Genomic DNA, 20,045 nt, shown 5'->3' with positions numbered 1-20,045 from the left:
AAAAACGCATATCAAAAACGCATATGCATTTTTGATGATTGCGTTTTTAAAAATGCAGGTTTTGTTGCATAATATTCAAAAACACAGCAAAAACGCACATAATGAAAGTCAATGGAAGTGCAATGGTGTTTTTTAGTAAAAAAAAAAAAAATGGTTTTATGATGTATTTCCACTTCCTGTTGTCTTCCTAGTGATTTGCATAAAACGCAAAAGAAAAACGCATACAAAATACATATGCGTTTTGTATATGCAAACCGCAAACACATTAAAACGCACACAAAATGCATCTGTGGTAAAAAAAAATGCAAACCCACCAAAAACGCAGTAAAAACACAGCACAAACGCACAAAAAACGCACACAACATAAGATGAAAACATGACATAAAACGCAGCCTTTCATGCTATGTTATGTGTGCACCCAGCCTAAGAGAGGGAAAAAGAGAGCTTTAGCTTTGGTACTCAACTGAAGGTGATTCAACAACGCAGGCCCAGAAAAGCCCAAGAAATTGTAGCGTTTGCCAAAACAAAGAATGAATCAGTTGTAAGTGAATGAGCCTACAAGTCAAACGAATGCAAGAGATTTTACACAAGACCAAACTTCAACATTTGGAAACAGTTCAAACGTGATTTGGGCTTGCTATGTTCCGGCGGGCTACATTTCCAATGATTTAATATACTCATTATTTCTGCCTTAGACTTACAGTGTTAGCGAGTTTGGTAGCTGACGATGGCATTTATCCCCCCTGGGTTCATATGTAATGAAATGATTATAAGGATATAAAACATGTGGCCAAATAGTGACGCGGGTTGCCATTCCCAATCTCATTACAAAACTTATCACAAATTCAGGGGTACTTTAACTAATTGTGCTATCTCAGTCACACGTGTACAATGTAATATTTTATTTTTATTTTTTTATTACTTTTTTAGTTCATTGACCATCAACATTCTTGCAGGTTTACTTACAACATTTGCTAAACTTCAGTATAGCTTTCCCAAAACCCCTTTGACATAATTCACTTTCCTTGACCTACCATAATTTTCACATGCCATTCCTACCCTATAAACAAGTCGACCTTTAGCTACTGTAAACACTAAACTGTTGTCATTCCTCTTTCTACAGTTCTCAATGTAAACTTCTGTTCTAGGATTCTGCAGAGATTATGGCCTCAATTCATCATTGTCTTTGAGATAACTGTCTCCAGTTTGTTAAATTATTGAATTCGAAGTTTATCGATTTCTAGTTGTATCCATCAAGATTTTTCCGCATTCGGTGTGAATTCGATAAAATATCGGTAACCATTCGGTAATGTTTCGATATTTCCATTTTACAGCGGTAATTTAACACAAGGCCATAAGATTCCCATGGAATTGTGGGTAAAAGGCAGTCCATTGAACACTACGTAGCAACATTCTGAATAGGGCTTAACACCTGGACCAGGATTCTGGAAATGGAAATGGACCAGGATTCTGGACAATCCCACAATTTCGCCAGCTGCGGCTTGATAGGAGCCTTTTCTGAAAAATATATAGTGCAGCTAGCAATTTAGTTAACCCTGGCACTACCTGTGTTCTCTTACAAGATGATTCAAGAGAAATGCTTATGTCCTGGACTCCTGGTATAACAAATAAATCCATTCTCTTGCAAATTGATATGGTTCTAGACCTTATTCTTGCCCTTCTGCGCCTTTGAATCACTCTCAGCTGATACATAACCACTTCAAATGGCTCCATCTTCTCTGTCAGCAACAGGGCTGGATTTCTGCAAAGGCCACAAAGGGCGGAAAAAAATCAGAAGGATAAAAGGGCGGCAGGACCTGAGAGAGATAAGAGGCTGCATGTCAAAATAAATCATTTCTCCTGCTCCGAAGCGCCCCGGCTTTGCTGCACACAGTCAGAATTCCAGAGCTCCGTGTATTTTCCTTACTTCGTGGTGTGCGATGAGACATACAAGCTTCAGTTTATTGCCAGGGGTGATAGAAACATGGATCACAATGTAGACAATTTCTGATCCAGTAAGGTAACCATTGTAACAGAATTATTTCCACTTTACAACTGGGCTAAACAATGTATTGCTAGTCAGACTCTGTTAATGACTTGAGCCATTCCTTCTCCTCTCTCCCCCTGGATTGTAAATCTTAAACAGAAAGATAAGGGTTTTTTTTCAGCAGATGAATGTCTGTTAAACAAGGTGTGTATGATGATCTGCAGATATCATAGACTATGAATGCATTTTGCAGGAACGGATCTTTTGCAGGAACTGATCTTTTGCAGATACTGATCTTTTGAATGTCTACAGCATCTTTGTGTGCAGCATCTCAAGATTTCTGTCTTTTGGGGAGTTCAGCTCCATAGAATAGACTGTGTAGGTATGGCTGTCATACTACATGGAAGGGGGTAAAATTGGTCTGTGTCTGATGTGTGTATGTGGCCAAAGACTATGGTCTGATGTGTGTATGAGCCTTTAGTCAGGATGTTGGACAGAATGATATTCAGTGAAGGTGCATACACACATCAGACCATAGTCTTTGAAAAATGAAAGATCACAGACCAAATTTACCCCCTTCCATGTAGTATGAGAGCCATACCTACACAGTCTATTCTATTGAGCTGATCTCCCCATCAGATAGAAATCTTTGCAAGATGCTGAACACAAAGATGCTGTACACATTCAAAAGATCAATATCTACAAAAGATCTGTTCCTGCAAAAGATCTGTTCCTGCAAAATGCATTCATAGTCTATGAAATATGCAGATCATCATACACACCTTGTTTGGCCTCTTGCACACTGCAAGCAATTCCGATTCAGATTCCGCTTTTTAATCTGTTTTTACATCCGATTCAGATTCCGATTTGCAGCGTGCAGGGAGCAAACTGCAAACCTGAATCTGAATCGGATGTAAAAACTGATTAAAAAGCGGAATCTGAATCGGAATCGCGTGCATTGTGCAAGAGGCCTTTAACTGACACTCATCTGCAGATCAGACAATCATCTGCAGATCTGAAGATCCATTCTGGTGGATCTGATCTGCAGATGAATGTCTGTTAAACAAGGTGTGTATGATGATCTGCAGATATCATAGACTATGAATGCATTTTGCAGGAACAGATCTTTTGCAGGAACAGATCTTTTGCAGATACTGATCTGTTGCAGGAACAGATCTTTTGCAGATACTGATCTGTTGCATGTGTACAGCATCTTTGTGTGCAGCGTCTTGCAAAGATTTCTATCTGATGGGGAGTTCAGCTCCATAGAATAGACTGTGTAGGTATGGCTCTCATACTACATGGAAGGGGGTAAAATTGGTCTGTGATCTTTCATTTTCCAAAGACTATAGTCTGATGTGTGTATGCACCCTGTGAGTGAGTGTGAGTTTGTGTGTGTGTGTGTGTGTGTGTGTGTGTGTGTGTGTGTGTGTGTGTGTGTGTGTGTGTGTGTGTGTGTGTGTGTGTGTGTGTGTGTGGAGGGGGGGGGCAGGGGTGGTTGATGGTACCGGGCCTAGGGCACTAGGAAGTCCAAATCCGGCCCTGGTCGGCAATGATCTGACGGGAATAACGACAGAGCAGTGAAGGAGATAACTAATCCTAAATTTAATGCTAAACCACACCCACTTTCATTTTAATGAATTGCACTTTCTTCCGTTTTATCGCATCATTACCGAATGATTACCGAATGCTCGTTAACAGCTGTAGATAACTTTGATGAATCCTGAAATCAACTTATCGAGTTCGGTATTTTACCGAGCTGTCGGTAATTGATTTGATAAGTCTTGATGAATCGAGGCCTATGTCTACAGAGTTTCCCTCACAGATTCAGCTCACAGACAGTACAGGGAGCTGAAAGCACAGCCGGTAGTTCAGAAGGAATGAGTCTGCTGAATTAGGAGAGTAGTACTTTCCTGATGTTTAAAATAAATCGGTAAGGGAAAAAGTGCCCCTATTGGGTACTTACCTCAGGAGGGGAAAGCCTTGGGCATCCAGCTCTGGCTGCCCCTGAAAATTCGGTAACAAACTTGTCGCAGGGGCAGTAGGGGCTTCAGCACGTGACAATATTTACCAATCCGTGCTCCTGCACAGGCGCATTTCAACCTTCCCCTCAGACTTCGGCGGAAATACCCAAGCCCAATCAGGTCTGCTCTACTGTGCAGGTGCAAACTCACATCTGCGCAGTAGAGTGGACCCCTTCAGGCTCATCTATTTCCACCGGATCACGAAGAGACGCTCGTACTGAGCCTGCGCAGGAGCATGGATTGGTATGTATGCCGCACACGGTTCCGGGCTGGCCCGGATTTACCTCACAGGAGCCTATATATAGGCACAGATGTCCTGGCACCCTAGATTTCATCCTCCATGAAACTACAACCCCCATAAAACTGCACCACAAGTGTGCTGGCTGTCTCAGCTGTGACTTCTCCCTTACTTCCCTTAGCCGACATAGGTGCCCCTTAGTATTAGTTAGCCAGAAGTACCCTAAATATTAAGTAGCTGGAGGTGCCCCCAAGTATTAGGTAGCTAGGAGAACCTAAGTATTAAGGAGCTAGAGGTACTCTGACTGAAGGGAGATCTTGTCGGTGGAATGCTGAGAGCTGGGTGAGTAACCTCTCGATTACACTCTCATTGGTACTCTGCATAGGAAAGGAGGGAGAAAGGCACTCAGGGAGGGACGTGAGCCTTCTTTCCATCATCAGGCACCTGTAGTAACGTGCTTACTGTTGTCTATGGTAAATCCAACGCTGGTTCCGGGGGTGCCAGCGATGGATCCCCGAGGATGAAGTTCCCAGAAGATGAATCCAGAGGCTTCTCCCTCCTGAGGTAAGTACTTTTTTCATTGTAGTTCCTCTTTAAAGTGAAACTGAGGTGGCACAAAAAAAATAGATTGCTTCCTCTACCCCTGCCGTTACCACGTACAGACTCTATGAATATATCCGACAGGAGCTTGTCGGAAATGTTTTCGTGGCTGTGCTCCCTGCTGTGTATGAGCAGCACATCTGTATTGTGCCTGCATGAGTATAGCCACGCATGCGCATTAAGATGAAACTGTGTGTAAGCAATGTAAAGCTTCAACAATCCTATCAGTAAAGCAGTGGTGAAGTGGATAGCACTTTAACTTGTGCTGGGTTCTATCTGCACAAAGTTCTCCTTTTTCGTTTGTGGGTTTCCTTCGGGCCCTCCGGTTTTCTCCCACACCCCAAAACACACATATAAGTGAATCCCCCCGCCCTTCCCCCCCAAATTGGCCATAGACTAGGATAGACATAGTACTATAGTAGGGATTAGATTGTAAATCCTCTTAGGGACAGTTAAAGGGACTCTGAGCAGGTTGTAAAAACAGAATTTACACTTACCTGGGGCTTTCTCCCGCCCACCGTAGCCGTAAGATCCCCGGCGTCTTCCTGGCTCCTACCCTGGTCCCGTCTCCGGTTACACATCGACTTCAGCCTGAAGTTGTCAGGTCTGCTTCCTGCTGCGGACGATCACGTCATTCTCTAAGATTGGACCGTGCATGAGCAGGACTCTAATGGCAGCCGGCGTGATGATGCATAGCCGGCCGGCGTAATGCAGCAATCGTCCACGGCGGGAAGCAGACTTGACGACTTCAGGCCGAAGTTGTCGTGTAACCGGGACCAGGGAAGGAACCAGAAGGACGCCAGGGGACCTCGCTGCCTACAGTGGGCTGGAGGAAGCCGCAGGTAAGTGTAAATTCTGTTTTTTTAACCTGTACAGGGTCCCTTTAATGACATTAATATGTACTCTGTAAAGAACTGCGGAAGATGTCAGCGGCATATATATATATACTGCATATATATATATATATATATATATATATATATATATATATATATATATATATATATATATATATACACTCACATAAAGGATTATTAGGAACACCTGCTCAATTTCTCATTAATGCAGTTATCTAATCAAACAATCACATGGCAGTTGCTTCAATGCATTTAGGGGTGTGGTCCTGGTCAAGACTATCTCCTGAACTCCAAACTGAATGTGAGAATGGGAAAGAAAGGTGATTTAAGCAATTTTGAGCGTGGCATGGTTGTTGGTGCCAGACGGGCCGGTCTGAGTATTTCACAATCTGCTCAGTTACTAATATTTGCACGCACAACCATTTCTAGGGTTTACAAAGAATGGTGTGAAAATGGAAAAACATCTAATATGCGGCAGTCCTGTGGTCGAAAATGCTTTGTTGATGCTAGAGGTCAGAGGAGAATGGGCCAACAGATTCAAGCTGATAGAAGAGCAATGTTGACTGAAATAACCACTCGTTACAACCGAGGTATGCAGCAAAGCATTTGTGAAGCCACAACATGCACAACCTTGAGGCGGATGGGCTGCAACAGCAGAAGACCCCACCGGGTACCACTCATCTCCACTACAAATAGGAAAAAGAGGCTACAATTTGCAAAAGCTCACCAAAATTGGACAGTTGAAGCCTGGAAAAATGTTGCCTGGTCTGATGAGTCTCGATTTCTGTTGAGACATTCAAATGGTAGTGTCAGAATTTGGCATAAACAGAATGAGAAAATGGATCCATCATGCCTTTTTACCACTGTGCAGGCTGGGGGTGGTGTAATGGTGTAGGGGATGTTTTCTTGGCACACTTTAGGCCCCTTAGTGCCAATTGGGCATCGTTTAAATGCCACGGGTTACCTGATCATTGTTTCTGACCATGTCCATCCCTTCATGACCACCATGTACCCATCTTCTGATGGCTACTTCCAGCAGGATAATGCACCATGTCACAAAGCTTGAATCATTTCAAATTGGTTTCTTGAATATGACAATGAGTTCACTGTACTAAAATGGCCCCCACAGTCACCAGATCTCAAACCAATAGAGCATCTTTGGGATGTGATGGAACGGGAGCTTCGTGCCCTGGATGTGCTTCCCACAAATCTCCATCAGCTGCAAGATGCTATCCTATCAATATGAGCAACATTTCTAAAGAATGCTTTTAGCACCTTGTTGAATCAATGCCATGTAGAATTAAGGCAGTTCTGAAGGCGAAAGGGGGTCAAACACCGTATTAGTATGGTGATCCTAATAATCCTTTAGGTGTGGATATATATATATATATATATATATATATATAAAAATATATATATATATATATAAAATGTATATATATATATATATATATATATATATATATAAAATGTATATATATATATATATATATATATATATATATATATATATATATATATATATATATATATATATGTTACAGGCAAAGTACGAAATTCAGGCATTCTACAGAATGCCTAGCCTGACCATTTTAGGCATAGTACAAAATGTGTGTTTTTGTTACGTACTTTGCCAAGGCATTCTATAGAATGCCCGAATTTCGTAACATACTGTATACAGTGAATGTACAACCGACCACCTGTAGATGTGAGCGGTCTCTCTCCTCTCCTGTTATGTCTGCAGCTCTCTTTCTCTTCCTTGCTTTAGTTTTTAAGTAGTGCTCTCTTCAGTGGCGGACATACGGCCGTGCAGGCCGTGCCGCCGCACGAGGGCCCCTGAAGTTCCGCTGCTTCAGGGGCCCATTAAGTATTGCAGGTTTTTTTTATTTAATTTTTTTTTTTTTATGTTTTATTTTTTTAACCTGGGGGGCCCAACTCCTGTCCTCCCCCCTCACCTCGCCCCTCCCCCCCTCATGCGGCGGGAGAGCGGAAAATACAAGAAGTCTCCGGCCGGGGCGGCAGCTGCCGCTTGGTCTCCAACTTGGAGACATATCGGAAACTAAGCAGCAGCTGCCTCTAGCGTCTGCTGCAGCCCCGGCCGGAGACTTCCTGTATTTTCTGCTCTCCCGCCGGCTGCAGCGCATACCGGGAGGGGGGCCCCGAGGTGAGTGAGGGAGGATAGGAGTCGGGCCCCCCACCCGGATAGCTACCCACCCGGCTACCTTACCCACCCACCCGGCTACCTACCCCGCTACCTAACCATCCACCCAGGTACCTACCCGGCTACCTAACCAGGCTACCTACCCACCCACCCGGCTACCTAGCTACCCACCCGGCTACCTAACCACTCTGCCGGCTATCTACCTGGCTACCTACCCACCCGGCTACCTAACCACCCTGCCGGCTATCTACCTGGCTACCTACCCACCCGGCTACCTACCCACCCGGCTACCTAGCTACCCACCCGGCTACCTAACCACCCTGCCGGCTACCTACCTGGCTACCTACCCACCCGGCTACCTAGCTACCCACCCGGCTACCTAACCACCCTGCCGGCTATCTACCTGGCTACCTACCCACCCGGCTACCTACCCACCCGGCTACCTAGCTACCCACCCGGGCTACCTAACCACCCTGCCGGCTATCTACCTGGCTACCTACCCACCCGGCTACCTACCCACCCGGCTACCTAGCTACCCACCCGGCTACCTAACCACCCTGCCGGCTACCTACCTACCTGGCTACCTACCCACCCACCCGGCTACCTACACACCCACCCGGCTACCTTACCCACCCACCCGGCTACCTACCCCGCTACCTAACCATCCACCCGGCTACCTACCCGGCTACCTAACCAGGCTACCTACCCACCCACCCGGCTACCTAGCTACCCACCCGGCTACCTAACCACCCTGCCGGCTATCTACCTGGCTACCTACCCACCCGGCTACCTAGCTACCCACCCGGCTACCTAACCACCCTGCCGGCTATCTACCTGGCTACCTACCCACCCGGCTACCTACCCACCCGGCTACCTAGCTACCCACCCGGCTACCTAACCACCCTGCCGGCTAACTACCTGGCTACCTACCCACCCGGCTACCTAGCTACCCACCCGGCTACCTAACCACCCTGCCGGCTATCTACCTGGCTACCTACCCACCCGGCTACCTACCCACCCGGCTACCTAGCTACCCACCCGGCTACCTAACCACCCTGCCGGCTATCTACCTGGCTACCTACCCACCCGGCTACCTACCCACCCGGCTACCTAGCTACCCACCCGGCTACCTAACCACCCTGCCGGCTACCTACCTACCTGGCTACCTACCCACCCACCCGGCTACCTACACACCCACCCGGCTACCTAGCTACCCACCCGGCTACCTAACCACCCTGCCGGCTATCTACCTGGCTACCTACCCACCCGGCTACCTAGCTACCCACCCGGCTACCTAACCACCCTGCCGGCTATCTACCTGGCTACCTACCCACCCGGCTACCTACCCACCCGGCTACCTAGCTACCCACCCGGCTACCTAACCACCCTGCCGGCTACCTACCTACCCGGCTACCTACCCACCCACCCGGCTACCTACCCACCCACCCGGCTACCTTACCCACCCACCCGGCTACCTACCCCGCTACCTAACCACCCACCCGGCTACCTACCCGGCTACCTACCCACCCACCCGGCTACCTACACACCCACCCGGCTACCTACCCACCCACCCGGCTACCTTACCCACCCACCCGGCTACCTAACCACCCACCCGGCTACCTACCCACCCGGATACCTACCTACCCACCCGGCTGCCTAACCACCCGGCTACCTAGCTACCCACCCGGCTACCTAACCACCCTGCCGGTTACCTACCTACCCGGCTACCTACCCACCCGGATACCTACACACCCACCCGGCTACCTACCCGGCTACCTACCCACCCGGATACCTACACACCCACCCGGCTACCTACCCGGCTACCTACCCACCCACCCGGCTACCTACCCACCCGGATACCTAACCACCCACCCGGCTACCTACACACCCACCCGGCTACCTACCTACCCACCAGGCTACCTACCTACCTACCCACCCGGCTACCTACCAACCCACCAGGCTACCTACCCACCCACCCAGCTACCTAACCACCCACCTACCCACCCACCAGGCTACCTACCCACCCGCCTACCCAGCCACCCACCAGGCTACCCACCCGGCTACCCAGTCACCCACCAGGCTACTTACCCACCCGGCTAAGGGCTACCTACCTACCCACCCGGCTGCCTACCTACCCACCAGGCTACCTATCCACCCAACCACCCATGGGAGCTGCGCGCCGGATGGAGGCTGGGACAGGAGGTCTGCTGCTGCAGGTGAGTAAATGTTTTTTTTTATTATTTATTTTAGCAGGTGTATGTTCTGGGCAGGTCTGCCACATGATTGCGTGTATTTCTGGGCAGGTCTGCCACATGATTGCGTGTATGTTCTGGGCAAATTTGCTACATGATTGCATGTGTTTTCTGGGCAAATCTGCCGACATGATTGCACGTATTTTCTGGGCATATCTGCCGACATGATTGCAGGTATTTTCTGGGCATATCTGCCGACATGATTGCAGGTATTTTCTGGGCATATCTGCCGACATGATTGCAGGTATTTTCTGGGCATATCTGCCGACATGATTGCACGTATTTTCTGGGCATATCTGCCGACATGATTGCACGTATTTTCTGGGCATATCTGCCGACATCATTGCACGTATTTTCTGGGCATATCTGCCGACATCATTGCACGTATTTTCTGGGCATATCTGCCGACATCATTGCACGTATTTTCTGGGCATATCTGCCGACATCATTGCACGTATTTTCTGGGCATATCTGCCGACATCATTGCACGTATTTTCTGGGCAAATCTGCCGACATGATTGAATGTATTTTCTGGGCAAATCTGCTCACATTATGTGTATTTTCTTGAGAAAACCTGCACAATTATGTGAATTTTCTAGGGAAAGGGTCACCAAAACTTGGGCCCACTGTCTTTGTGTTGCACTTTTCAAGGGAACCTGAGGTGAGAATAATATTGAGGCTGCCATATTTCTCTCCTTTTAAGCAATACCAGTTGCCTGGTTGCCGTTCTGGTCCTCTGCCTCTTATTCTTTCAACCATAGACCCTAAACAAGCATGCAGCAGGTCAGGGGTTTCTGACAATATTGTCAGAACTGAGAAGATTAAGCTGCATGCTTGTTGCTGGTGTAATTCAGTTTATTACTGCAGCCAAATAGATCAGCAGGGCCGCCAGGCAACTAGTATTGTTTAAAAGGAAATAAATATGGCAGCCTCCATATCACTCTCACCCCGGGATCACTTTAAATTACAGTTAGCTCCGCCCTTATCCGGTCATTGCCACGCCCATTTTTTGCCGCGGGTTCTATCCACGCCCATTTTTTGCCGCGGCGCGCAAAGCGCACCGCAGGTTATAGCCGCACCCATTTTTTGCGTCAGGGGGGCCCACAATTGATATTTTGCACAGGGGCCCACTGCTGCCTGTGTCCGCCACTGGCTCTCTTGTCTGTGCCTCTGCTTTGCTTTGTCAGTCTCACCAATGGCTGATCTCTTCTTTAGTCTCTGCCTCTATTTTCTCACAAAAAAAATCATGCTTATTTCTTGCTGCAAGTATCATGACTGTAAACTTATTTTTTTTTTTTTTTTGCTGCATCATGGGCTTTTCAGGCTGCTTCCCCTTACTAGCCTTCAACTGCCAAAACCCAACTGCCTGTTTTCCCCTGCACATGTTCAGCTTTTCTCTCCTCTTTCCTGCTCATGGGCTCCGCCTGGTGGCAGCACCTGAAGGCTCCTTCTTCACAGCAGCACTTTCCACAAACAGTGAAATATCAGCATGCATGCACCCATCATCATCACTAGCCTCACTGACAGCATAGGTATGCAGCTGTTACAGTCAAAGTGTGGAAAAAAAGCAGGCATTGTATAGAGAACTTCAGGTATTCTATAGAATGCCTAGGCAAAGTACGTAACGAAACAGACATTTTGCACTTTGCCTATCGCTTCAAGCATTCTATAGAAAAAACACACGCACGCACGCACGCACGCACACACACACACACACCTATAAAATAATAATAACTACAGTGAGCAATTTTTTTAAAAAAAGCCTCTAACATATTGTTTTAACCATTTTACAACAAGACTGCGCTGGTAATAGTGGCCCTGCTGCCGTACTTCCTATTTAGTGGTTCTGTTACTGTATCTCCAGCGGTGCACCTGCACTGTGGTAAAGTATGACGTGCTGACTTAACTCCTACCTCTGCTACAGTAGCAGAACCTCTACTGAGGAAGTACAGCACCAGGAATTATGGAGGACCCGGAGCTGTATAGCTGCAGTGTGCTGATATATAGCCAGCTGCAGAAGGAGAAGAGAAATCCGTCTACATCAACAGGACCGGAGCGAGGGGGAGGAGCGCTGCGGCAGGATCATGTACAGTATTAAAGTGTTGGTGTAGTGTAGTGTAGTGTTAGTGCATTACAGTGTAGTGTAGTGGTAGCGTAGTGCAGTGTAATGTTAGTGCAGTGCAGTGTTAGTGTAGTGCAGTGTAATATTAGTGCAGTGCAGTGTTAGTGTAGTGCAGTGTAATGTTAGTGCATTACAGTGTAGTGTAGTGGTAGCGTAGTGCAGTGTAATGTTAGTGCAGTGCAGTGTTAGTGTAGTGCAGTGTAATGTTAGTGCATTACAGTGTAGTGTAGTGGTAGCGTAGTGCAGTGTAATGTTAGAGCAGTGCAGTGCAGTGTTAGTGTAGTGCAGTGTAATGTTAGTGCAGTGCAGGGTTAGTGTAGCATAGTGTAATGCAGTGTAATGTTAGTGCAGTGCAGTGCAGTGTTAGTGTAGCATAGTGCAGTGTAGCTTAGCTGTTAGAACAGCGGAGAAGACTCATCTGTCCCGCTGGCGCAAATCCTGGCCTCCTCCGGTGTCCGAAGTCCCCATGAGCACCTGTACCATGTGACACCAACGCATGTAGTGACGTCACTACATACGCCGGTGTCACGTGGTACAGGCACTCGCGGTGACACTGGACTCCAGAGAAAGCCAGGGTTCCCACCAGCGTGACAGGTGGCATTCAACACTGCACACGGGCATGGGGGGCACACACACAGACACATATACAGTGGGATGTGAAAGTTTGGGCAACCTTTTTAATCGTTATGATTTTCCTGTATAAATAATTGGTTGTTACGATAAAAAATGTCAGTTAAATATATCATATAGGAGACACACACAGCAATATTTGAGTAGTGAAATTAAGTTTATTGGATTTTCAGAAAGCGTGCAATAATTGTTTAAATACAATTAGGCAGGTGCATACATTTTGGCACTGTTGTCATTTTATTGATTACAAAACCTTTAGAACTAATTATTGGAACTCAAATTGGCTTGGTAAGCTCAGTGACCTCTGACCTACATACACAGGTGAATCCAATTATGAGAAAGAGTATTTAAGAGGGTCAATTATAAGTTTCCCCCCTTTTTTAATTTTCTCACGAAGAGTAGCTCAAAACAGAAGAGTAGCTCAAAACAGCTCTCAAATGACCTGAAGACAAAGATTGTTCACCATCACGGTTTAGGGGAAGGATACAGAAAGCTGTCTCAGAGAGATTTCAGCTATCTGTTTCCACAGTTAGGAACATATTGAGGAAATGGAAGACCACAGGCTCAGTTCAAGTTAAGGCTCGAAGTGGCAGACCAAGAAAAATCTCGGATAGAAAGAAGCAACGAATGGTGAGAACAGTCAGAGTCAACCCACAGACCAGCACCAAAGACCTACAACATCATCTTGCTGCAGATGGAGTCACTGTGCATCGTTCATCCATTTGGCGCACTTTACACAAGGAGATGCTGTATGTGAGAGTGATGCAGAGGAAGCCTTTTCTCTGCCCACAGCACAAAGAGAGCCGCTTGAGGTATGCTAAAGCACACTTGGACAAGCCAGCTTCACTTTCTGATAGGGTGCCGTGGACTGATGAAACTAAAATTAAGTTATTTGGGCATAACAAGGAACGTTATGCATGGAGGAAAAAGAACACAGCATTCCAAGAAAAACACCTGCTACCTACATTAAAATATGGTGGTGGTTCCATCATGCTGTGGGGCTGTGTGGCCAGTGCAGGCACTGGGAATCTTGTCAAAGTGGAGGGACGCATGGATTCCACTCAGTATCAGCAAATTCTTGAGACCAATGTCCAGGAATCCGTGACAAAGCTGAAGCTGCGACGGGGCTGGATCTTTCATCAAGACAAAGACCCTAAACACTGCTCAAAATCCACTAAGGCATTCATGCAGAGAAACAAGTACAATGTTCTGGAATGGCCATCTCAGTCCCCTAGGGTGACCAAGCGTCCTCTTTTGCCCGGATATGTCCACTTTTTACGTCTTGTCCGGGGCGTCCTGGCAGGTTTTAGAAATTCACAAAAATGTCCAGTGTAATGACAGAATGAGCAGCCCGAGAGCAGCCCAGCACGCTTAAGTGAAAAATCATCACATACACGTCATCAGAACTGGACAAATTACAGTGTATGCCCGACTTTCATCTGCTGCAGTGTTTATGAATGTTTCTTTCTAGTGTGTAAAAATGTGAAGTAATAAAAACAATCTGTGATGATTTGCTCAGCTGCCTGTGCAGGCAGGCAGCTTTTTGACCATTGTGTAGGTTTGCATGCTGCAGGACTCTGGAAAGAAGAGCTTCTGTCAGTTTTGCAGCTTGTGCTTGCTGAGGAATTTGCATACGTTGTCATGCAAATTGCCTGGCCACATTCATTGGAGGCGTGTACAATAAGTACTATGTGTGTCCCACAATGCTTTGCTGTTCATAAGGTTTCGTCCTATGTAACACTCCTGGTGTCAGCCTTACTCTCTGTTTGAAGATCAGCTTAGAGTAATTCCTGAATCTGCGCTAGGCAGGTTTTCCCTAGTGCAGTTAGGATTGTTTATCTGTTTGTTCTGTTGCCATTGTCCTGTCCCAATGGTGGTCAACAGGAAATGGTTCTGATCTCTGTTCTTGGAGTATAGCTGGTGCAGCGGTTGCTACCAGCTATCTCTTCTGATCTGTCTCTTTGGATCGCGCTAGCCACTTTTCGCTAGCGCTGTGGATCCTTCTGTTCTGTCTCCTGGGATCGCGCTAGCCACTTTTCGCTAGCGCTGTGGATCCTTCTGTTCTGTCTCCTGGGATCGCACTAGCCACTTTCTGCTAGTGCTGTGGATCCTATCTCTCGCCTGTCCCTGTTTTCGTGTGTCTGTCTTGTCTGCTACGGACGATTGCTGGAGGCTCGGTGAGGTAACCGTTAAGCAAGCGTTCGCGTCCTCTGTTTCATGTGTGTCTGTCTATGGTTAGTTAGGCGTGCTTGTCTCTATTGTGCTTATCACGTGGAGACCGCGCATAACCGCGTGCACTGTTGCGAATGAGTGCAGTGTTCGCGGTTAGTTAGCGTTTGTTATTTTCCGTATCTCCTCATTGTGTTATTTGCTGTGCCTTTGCTAACCTCGTATTCTGTCCTGATCTGCCTTGTGTCACGTCTGGCGATCGCACCTCTCACGATCGCGTTCCTGTTTCATATCTGCTGTTGTGTGTGCACTGTCGCGGGGTGGTGACTAGGTTGGCGCACACACATACAACCTGTCCCTTTGCTCGTCTCATTCGCAATCGCCTCTCTTGCGATTGCGTTCTGCGCTTCGTACAAATTCCTGTCTGGCATTTGTGGAGGTACAGAGGATTGGTTCCTCTGCACTCCCCAGCACCATCTGCCGACAGGAATTTTCCCTCTACGGGTGCGTAGCACCTTTTGCTGGGTGCCTGCAAATATACGCTTGTGGAGGATTTCCGCCGTATCAGCGCACGCGTTGTGCGCTGATCACGGAGAAAGTTCCACAATCGTTACAGTATGACCAGCCCAACCTAAAACCCCAGTGTAGACGGAAATTCCGATTTGTACGATTTTGTCGAGTTTGGGTCCTGTGTCTTTAAGAGATTTAAAAGGCTTAATTCAGAGACCAAGGCGGAATTTCTTTCTGAATGTGTGAGGTTTTGTCTGAATCCTACCTTTCAGATTTCTGATCCGTCCACGTCGGCTCTTCTGTTTGCCTATGTGCTCTTAAAAAACGATTTGTTCACCTGGGCATATGATGTGCTAAAAACCAATTCTTGGAATGATAATCTGTATCAGTTTCTTGCAGTGATATTTTTTTACTGGTTTAAACTGCCTGGCTTACCACCTGCTCTGATTGATTGTGTAGCTGCTGATAAGTCAGCTGATCTTTCCCTTCCATGCAAAACCTTTCAGTATGACAATCAGTTCAATGTGTCAGTTGCCACTTCAGGTTTTAAAAAGCAGCCATCCAAAGTCTAAACGTAAAAGATCTAGGAAGGCTTCCCAGCGGAAAGATCCGTTGCCCATAGCAACCACAAATAAAGAGGTTATTTCTGTCAAGTCTGAAATGTGCAAAACCATTCAATATAACAATGATGTTGATCTGTCTCCTGTTTTTTTGTCTCAATCCAGAGCTTATGTGGATCCTGCTATAGGTAGGATCGCACACTATATTAAAGCAGTTAAAAAATCTGTTCTTGTTCCTGAATTCCACCCATATGGAGATTATCTGGATACTGGCCTGTTTGAACCTCCATTTGCCTCATGGGATGTTGGGGCCTTATTGGAGGAATTCAATTTTGATTGGAAAGCCTTTTGCGATTTTTACATCGCAAAAAGCGAAAATGTCTTGAATGCTTGTCTCGATTCAATGTACCTTCTGATTAATTCCGATGAATGTGACAAGGATGATGTGGATCTGGTGATCTATGTATGGCAAACCATTTTGGATGAGTTGCACACACACCAACCGATTGATTCCAATAAAAAGACATCGTTCTCGGATGATTGTTCCTGCCTTTCTGGGGTAAAGCATGTGAGTCTTGACTTTGTGCAATCTGAAATGAATGAGTGTGCCGCTGTGGTTGATTCCTGTGCGAATCCTGAAGGATTAGCTCCTGACAGTGTGCAGTTTGAATCTGTGCGATCTGATGCCTGTTTCTCGGATGTTCTTGCAGATTGTGATCGGCATGAGTCTGCCGGTTTCCTCAAGGATGTGTGGGATCCTTTGTCATTTAGAAACAGATCTTTGAGATCTTCCGTCTGTGACCCTGCTATGGGGAAAATTTCTCGACTATGCAGCGTCAAAAGTAAAATTAATATGCCTAATAAAGTTTATCCTGTTGATGTCGCTATTTCTTCTACAGATGAGTCTCTGTCTCACCCTGTTCACACCTGTAAGGGCCCGTTGCCTGGTGACAGTTGCTCCAGTGTTTCGGTCCTAGATGCCTTGCAGTCTGCTCCGCAGATCGCGGAGGTTTGCGCTATGGAAGCGTCAGTTTCACAACCTAAAGTGAATTTTGATTCGCAGGTTTTGCGTTCTGGTTCCTCGGATTCGACATTGTTAGCCGAATCTAAGAGTGAGACAGCGCTTCGGTTTTGCGAATCTGATGCTGAACCTTCTTTGCCTTATTCAGAGACGCTTTCTCTGAGCCTGCCTTGTACCATGAATAACAAAATGATGTCCAATCACACTGACATTGGGGAGTCCCTTTCTTGCTTTGAAGAAAGTTCTGACTCTTCACCCTGTACTCTGGATGAGTCAATATTGCCTTGTACAATATCTCCTGCCCTGCCTCTAGAGGCTCGTCTAGGTATTGCTGCTATTTTTACCTGTTTTTCTGCAGTTTTGGAGTTGCAAGCGAGTTTGACTGCTACGCAGAATTCTGGGTGCAGCGAGATTAAAGTTAGGGAGTCAGTGTGTGGTCCAGTTAATATACCTGTACGTTCCACTCATGATGATGAAATTCAGTCTCAGTTTATGGTGGAACCTTCCCTGGGACATCTGCCCTGTTCACAAAATAAAGTTCCAGTTTTGCCCTGTAACATGGATAGTACAGAATCCTTCTTAGAAAACTTGAAAAATGATGTTCCTGAGGTCTTGTTTGATGTTCTGGAGGTCTCCGAGTTCCTCCCAAAGGGTGCAGAACTTGTAAGAGATGTCTCCTGCCCCCCAAGTCCTTCTGAGGTGTTGCCCTCTTCCGTAGGCATTGCTGCCTTGCTGGCTACCTTTCAGCTCTGCTGGAGCTTTAGTCATGTGTAGTCAATGATGATATTGCAGTCACAGAAATTTCCGAATTTGAATCCGAGTCTTCTTTTGAAAGTCCAGTGCTTGAGACCATTGCTCGTGATGATTCTCTGCCCGGTCCTGGTTTTGGTTTCCTCGTGTCGGACTCTGAGGTTGGCAGTTCCCCAACATGTCCTGAGGTTTCTCCTGTGCTGGTGTACCCCAATATGCTCTGTGACCCAGAAAGCCCAAGTGTGCCTCGGTTACCAGCATACTCAGATGCTTCCTCGGTGGAGGCATGTTCTGATTTAGCCTGCCTGCTTGCATGCCCAGAAGTGGTCCCTGAAAGTCTTGATCTTGATGGGTGTCCTCGTAATTCTGAGTCTGGAATTGTCATTGGTTCCATAGGGGTTCTTGATAGTTCTCTATGTGAGCCTGGTGACTGTTCTGCCCTCTTGGGATCTCTGTGGAGCCTCAAAACGTTCTGGGAGATTCCGGGAGAAATTTTGCTTGGTACCCTGGATAAGATCAACGGTGGCTTTTGTGTTGTAAGGGACACTTCGAACAGGTTTTGTGGCAGATTTGGTATTTTTGGACGCTCCTTGGAAGGTGGTGGGTATTGTCTGGAGGGTTTCGGTGGCTTCTTCTCTGGTATCCACAGTCCTGATGGGTGTTACGCTGAGACTTGTAGTGCTGATGGGCATGTTTCGGTGGCTTCTGTTTCCGATGAGGTCGGTTTCGGGTGGACTGACTCTGGAATTGGACTTTGTCGGGCTGTCCCGACCTTCATGAGTCTTCAGTTTGAGTCTGTTGCTAATAGCACTTTTGAGGGTCGTCTGGAAGTCGACCCTGGAGGGGGGGGGGGGGGGGTACTGTGATGATTTGCTCAGCTGCCTGTGCAGGCAGGCAGCTTTTTGACCATTGTGTAGGTTTGCATGCTGCAGGACTCTGGAAAGAAGAGCTTCTGTCAGTTTTGCAGCTTGTGCTTGCTGAGGAATTTGCATACGTTGTCATGCAAATTGCCTGGCCACATTCATTGGAGGCGTGTACTATAAGTACTACCGTCTTTCCCCTAAAGTAAGACCTACCCCGAAAGTAAGGCCTCCCTTATATTTCAAGCATGCTTGAAATATAAGGCCTACCCCGAAAATAAGGCCTAGCTGGGGGCGGGGCGCTGTGTGTATGGGGAGGTGCGTGGTCTCTTACCGCACCTCCCTTGTGGCTGCGTCCCCCTCCGTTCCTGGTAATTCCTCCGGTGGCGGCGGCATAGTAATCCATCTGTGAGGGCGCCCTGTGACCCTCACGCAGTACGCTAGGCCGGCTCTGCACTGGCGCCCTCTTCCTGTCATCATGTGCGCCCGGCAGATGCGTCCCAGGCGCACATTGATTAATCAGTGTGCGCTTGGGACGCATCTGCCGGGCGCACATGATGACAGGAAGAGAGCGCCAGCGCAGAGCTGGCCTAGCGTACTGCGTGAGGGTCACAGGGCGCCCTCACAGATGGATTACTATGCCGCCGCCACCGGAGGAATTACCAGGAACGGAGGGGGACGCAGCCACAAGGGAGGTGCGGTAAGAGACCACGCACCTGCCCATACACACAGCGTCTAGCCCCTCCCACCCCCGAAAATAAGCCCTAGCAGACATTTCCTCCCCAAAAAGAATATAAGACAGTGTCTTATATTCGGGGAAAGACGGTATGTGTGTCCCACAATGCTTTGCTGTTCATAAGGTTTCGTCCTATGTAACACTCCTGGTGGGGTGTCAGCCTTACTCTCTGTTTGAAGATCAGCTTAGAGTAATTCCTGAATCTGCGCTAGGCAGGTTTTCGCTAGTGCAGTTAGGATTGTTTATCTGTTTGTTTGTTCTGTTGCCATTGTCCTGTCCCAATGGTGGTCGACAGGAAATGGTTCTGATCTCTGTTCTTGGAGTATAGCTGGTGCAGCGGTTGCTACCAGCTATCTCTTCTGATCTGTCTCTTTGGATCGCGCTAGCCACTTTTCGCTAGCGCTGTGGATCCTTCTGTTCTGTCTCCTGGGATCGCGCTAGCCACTTTTCGCTAGCGCTGTGGATCCTTCTGTTCTGTCTCCTGGGATCGCGCTAGCCACTTTCTGCTAGTGCTGTGGATCCTATCTCTCGCCTGTCCCTGTTTTCGTGTGTCTGTCTTGTCTGCTAC

This window comes from Hyperolius riggenbachi, chromosome 8, assembly GCF_040937935.1.
Source record: "Hyperolius riggenbachi isolate aHypRig1 chromosome 8, aHypRig1.pri, whole genome shotgun sequence".
In the NCBI taxonomy this organism is placed as follows: Eukaryota; Metazoa; Chordata; class Amphibia; order Anura; family Hyperoliidae; genus Hyperolius; species Hyperolius riggenbachi.
This window is presented reverse-complemented; position numbering follows the sequence as displayed.